The sequence below is a fragment of the Berghia stephanieae genome, unplaced genomic scaffold (genome assembly GCF_034508935.2).
Source record: "Berghia stephanieae isolate SIO BIC M18660-M18661 unplaced genomic scaffold, UCSD_Bste_1.3 scaffold708, whole genome shotgun sequence".
Taxonomy (NCBI): Eukaryota; Metazoa; Mollusca; class Gastropoda; order Nudibranchia; family Aeolidiidae; genus Berghia; species Berghia stephanieae.
Genome location: NW_027628711.1, coordinates 12,726 through 17,580, shown reverse-complemented (window position 1 = coordinate 17,580; position 4,855 = coordinate 12,726). Strand labels below are relative to the sequence as shown.

Below are 4,855 nucleotides of genomic sequence, written 5' to 3'. Positions count from 1 at the left end.
GACACAGTCACAGTTACGATTCAATAGATTACAAATGACTCGATTGATTCTATAAGTAAAACCGCTTGCGAATTTGGTAGTAATTTAAATAATATGAGAAAACAGTAATTTTCCTCACCTTCTGATGTAAATAGCCTCTCGAATCTTTCACTGTTTTATCATCTAAAATGTAGGTCTCTAAGATTTAAATTTGCGTGAAAAATGGCGCTCACCGACAGCCGACATGTGTTAATGTGTAGTTGTGTGTTGTTTGCATGTGCTCGAGGTCATTGGTCACATTGCAGAAGTGTACACGTAATGAAAAGTGTTCAAAGCTCTTGGTCATTTTGTTTGGCTTGGCACATGGGTATGTTTACAACTTCATAAATAACGCCCCAGATTTAGATTTGTTAAATATCCCACGTTGGTCAGCGACAAATCATGTTAAAACACATTGAATTGACACATAGAGGCATACACAATATGCGACTAGTTCCCCAGAAACACACACACACATACACACACACACACATACACACACACACTCACACGCACGTTGCCAATAGATAGTATGCAGATGACGTCACTCAGGCTTTTGTTATTGTTTTTGCCATCCGCGTTTGTGAGTTGTTCTCACTAAACTGTATTAACCAGACTATAAAAGTTCATGGTTACACAGAGTTTGTGTGTTGGTCCGTTATACTTCCGGATGGCAATGTTGTGAACTCCTTGGCCAAGCGCATTCTATCTATAGAAATCATAGCAGACCAAGTAAATGCGGTTTCTGTTTTGATCAGATTTTCAATTCAAACGTTTATTCTTAGGCAATTGCCAATAGTAATAATGATAATTATAATGGTGATAATTGTTGAATTGAAATTATTATGATCAGAAGAAATGAAGTGACGTCACTCAGCTATTTGTTATTTTCTGAGCTCCAGTCGGGTCGGTAATTCTCACTTAAACCACCAATGCTTTGCACATAAAATTAATTGGCTATAACCAACGTGCACACCTATGCAGATCTGACATCCGAACCCACTTACGAGCCTCGTCTAACATTGTTGTAATGGACAATATTTTGCATCATTTTATGAGATTTCCATTACGACAATGAGCCAATAAGGAATTGTGTCATCAGACCTGCAATTAAGTGCACGTCGGCTATAACCTTTGAATGAATTACAATGGAGAAAAAAAATGTAGCCAACCCGTAAAAGTTTAAATTGTTGATTTTTGTGTCAGTATTTGAATTGGACATTCAAACCGCCTTTTTATTTATTAATCTTAAAGATAGAAGAAAATATGGCAATCTACAGATCTTAGGGTGATGTTTGTGAATCTTTTTAGATTATCCAAATATCTTGAGCGGTTCAAAGGTTAAAGCATTTGAAGTTTTTGGCATGAGTTTTGTGGTTCAGTGTATAGATAGAATGAAGATGACGTCAATCGAGCCTTTGTTTTTGTTTTTTTTTTTTTGCCATCCACGTTTATGAGTAATTCTCACTTAACTGTATTATCCAGACTAATAAAGTTCATGGTTACACATAGCTTTGTGTGTTGGTCTGTTATACTTCCGGATGGCAATGTTATGAGCTTCTTAGCCAAGCGCATACTATCTATACATAAATGCTGTGCGTTTAGCCAAAAAGTTCACAACATTCGACAGTCTGAAGTATCGTTTCAACACACAAAACTGTGTGTGTCCTTAAACTGCTATAGTCTGATAGATAGAATTCAGTGAGAACTACTCATAAAAATGGCTGGCTAAAAACAAGGACAATGAAGCGAGTGACGTCAAGTTCGTTTCTTCTATAAACATCGGATGTCACATATAGTTTACTGTGTTTTGGTAAATTTAAACTGGTGGGCAAGTGCGAGTATTTTACGTAAACCTACATCATCAACAGACCTTCTCTGTCCAAATTTCAGGTCACAACAGTTTGTGTGTCGATTGCAGCCAAGTCAACCACATTGGTTTGTTTACCTCCTCCTCCTCATCATCATCATCATCTTCATCATCCAACGTGAATGGTTTCCTGATTTTAAAAACACAATTATTGTATCTAAATTGGAAAAATGAAAGTGTTAAACTTATTTGCTCAATCATCGAGCCAGTAAGTTTTTTGGGGTTTTTTTCTCTTCTAAGATCAAGGGCTAACAACAACTCACAACAGGCTTTCAAATAAGTGTGCTATGTCGAAACATAAAAGAGTTTATTTCATGTTATTTACCGTACCATAAAACTATATTCACATTGTTCTACACATATGAGAATAATTACTGATTACATTTATTTGGTTTAGATGAATGATCACCGCTTGTAAGTAACGTCAACCATTTTCAGTTAGCAGTACATTAACCTGTAGATTTTTAACCAATGAAAACATGGGATTTGTGATTACGCTGCTTTTTGCTGTGTAACGGTTTGGTTTCTGTGTAAAAACAATGAAATAATTCGTTGTACCGCCATCCGCCAATGCTTGACAGAGTACAATCCTTATATAAACATAGAAAATATTGCTCGTTACAGATAGTTCGAAGATGACGTCACTCATGTCTTTGTTATTGTTTTTTTTTATGCCATCCGCGTTTATGAGTAATTCTCACTGAACTGTATTAACCCGACTATAAACGCTCATGGGTACACACAGTTTGTGTATTGGTCCGTTATACTTCCGGATGGCAATGTTTATGAGCTTCTTAGCCAAGCGCATACTATCTATACCTACCGCCAGCTCAAAACCGTTCTCCTGCGGTAGCCTACTACGTGTCAATGCAATACGATTCCCCCACTCTTCGAATATCTGGGATCACTCACTTATATGTGGCCAAAACATGTTTCTTAGAGCTAATATAAAAATATAAATGGAATCACTCACTTATACGTGGCCAACACATATGTATATGTATGTATATATATATATATATATATATATATATATATATATATATATATATATGTATGTATATATATATATATATATATATATATATATATACACAAATATATATATATATATATATATATATATATATATAATTATATATATATATATATATATATATTACTTACTTACTTAGATGCCTTTCGCGTCTCGAGCGAAAGATCGGGTCGCCTTGGCTGTTTCCAGTATTTCCTGTGTGAGGTGTCTCCAATATTGCCGGTCCTCTGCTAGGGTTCTCAGATTTTCAAGGTCCCCTGCCGTTATGAGACTAATGCTTTGTCCAAGTGTTGTGAGGTTTTTGTTTAGGATCACAGGGAGTGTTGTGATCGGTCTTCCTCTCAGGTTCCCGTGTTTTATATATATTTACAAGCCTGATAATAATTATTTAAGCCATAGTGGGAACGTATCTAACATTGCTGTGTACTTGTTTATTTTAATTTATTTGTTTGTTTGATTTCTTTTTGTTTGTTTTCAGAGATTTTACGCGACTTGTGACACACATCAGCGTAAGGAAAAGGGGAGAAAATGGGATCGTGAGAAAAAATCTAAATTTATAATGCAAAGCACCCGAGGAAAAAAAACAAAACAAAGATAAGTGGTTCACAACAGGAGACAGAAGTAGGCAAAGTTCAATGGAGCTAATGAGGTTCCAAATGCAAGTTTTATTTGTTTTTCACCACAACAACGATAACATAAACAATTTGAGTTCATAAGGATTAGAGAAATTATAGTCAACGATTCTTAATCGTGCAGTCAGTCTTTTGCACAGAATCAACACTTCAACTCCATTGTAAATCTCACCCTGCAGCATGAGTTGGAATCATTGTTTATATCTGGGAGTTTAAACGCAATGACCCCCCCCCCCCCCCCCACCCCCTTTTTTCCGGGGCGACGTGCATGTATTTGCCGGTCTGGGCTTTATTGAATATTGTTGTAATGGGCAATACATTGTGTTTCTTGTTAGATTATTACCTTCACAACAATGAACCCAGAGCATTTTGGGTTATTAGACCTGAAAACATGTGCCCCTGTGTCATTTTAGTGCTATGAATTGTAAAATATGCAAATCCGGCTCGATAGAAAATTGTCATACTGTGCAAAAGTTAAGAGATGGAATCGCGATATCACTGACCTGTATGTTCGTTATCGATCGTGCTAAAATAGTATTTATCGACAATGAAGTTTCCTATCTGAATAAAAATAATAGCAATGAAGTTTCCTATCTCATTGAACAGAAAGCTCAATTTAAACAAAAGACAGAAACTGTTGACGTCATCATAAAACACCCCGGTTCAACCAGGATTGAACGAATGCTTTTAATATATACTAGTAAAAAGCCCGCAATTTCGCGGGGAAAGTACTATTTTCATTCGATATTGCCAGAATCATTTTCTTGATTAGCTTGATTACGATTTGATGCACATTTTAATCGATTAATCGCAAAGCTGTTATGATCATATTCTAAAGAGTTTTGCAGTAAATTAAAAATTTCACAAGACTCTACTTAAATTTTCTGCATTAATTGATAACTTATGACTGTTTCTTTTGCATTAATACCACAGAAGCTGCCTTTTTATCCATATAAACGTGTGTAATTGGTAAAAAAAAAGACAAACGTCACTCCTTATTAGAATTAGTGAAATTAGCTCCCTTGTTTTGGAGGTCTGTAAAAATGTGAAGGTGACACTTGCGAAGTGGCAAACCTCCTCAGATCTCTTTTTTGTTAATTTTAAAAAAGGTATTTAAGGCGCTTGCAGCACATTAAGGTCATAGCGCCAGTAAATAGGAATACAATTGGATAGTAAAAAACATTCTAGATGTACAAATAAAAGGACTTGAGGAAAAAGTAAGACATAGGGGAAATGGTTCAAATAGGGAACAGATGAAAATTCCAAGAGCACGCTGTCATTGGACTTAGTTTGAGATCA

General features: G+C 35.6%; 1 long non-coding RNA gene across 1 annotated transcript; it reads left to right on the top strand.

The window, feature by feature from the left end:
• Positions 1 to 314: 314 nt before the first annotated feature.
• On the top strand, positions 315 to 3,492 carry LOC144962228 (uncharacterized). Its single transcript, XR_013643415.1, has 3 exons — positions 315 to 346; positions 1,912 to 2,096; positions 3,403 to 3,492. It is a non-coding gene; the product is annotated as an uncharacterized LOC144962228 (long non-coding RNA).
• The last annotated feature ends 1,363 nt before the right edge of the window (positions 3,493 to 4,855 follow it).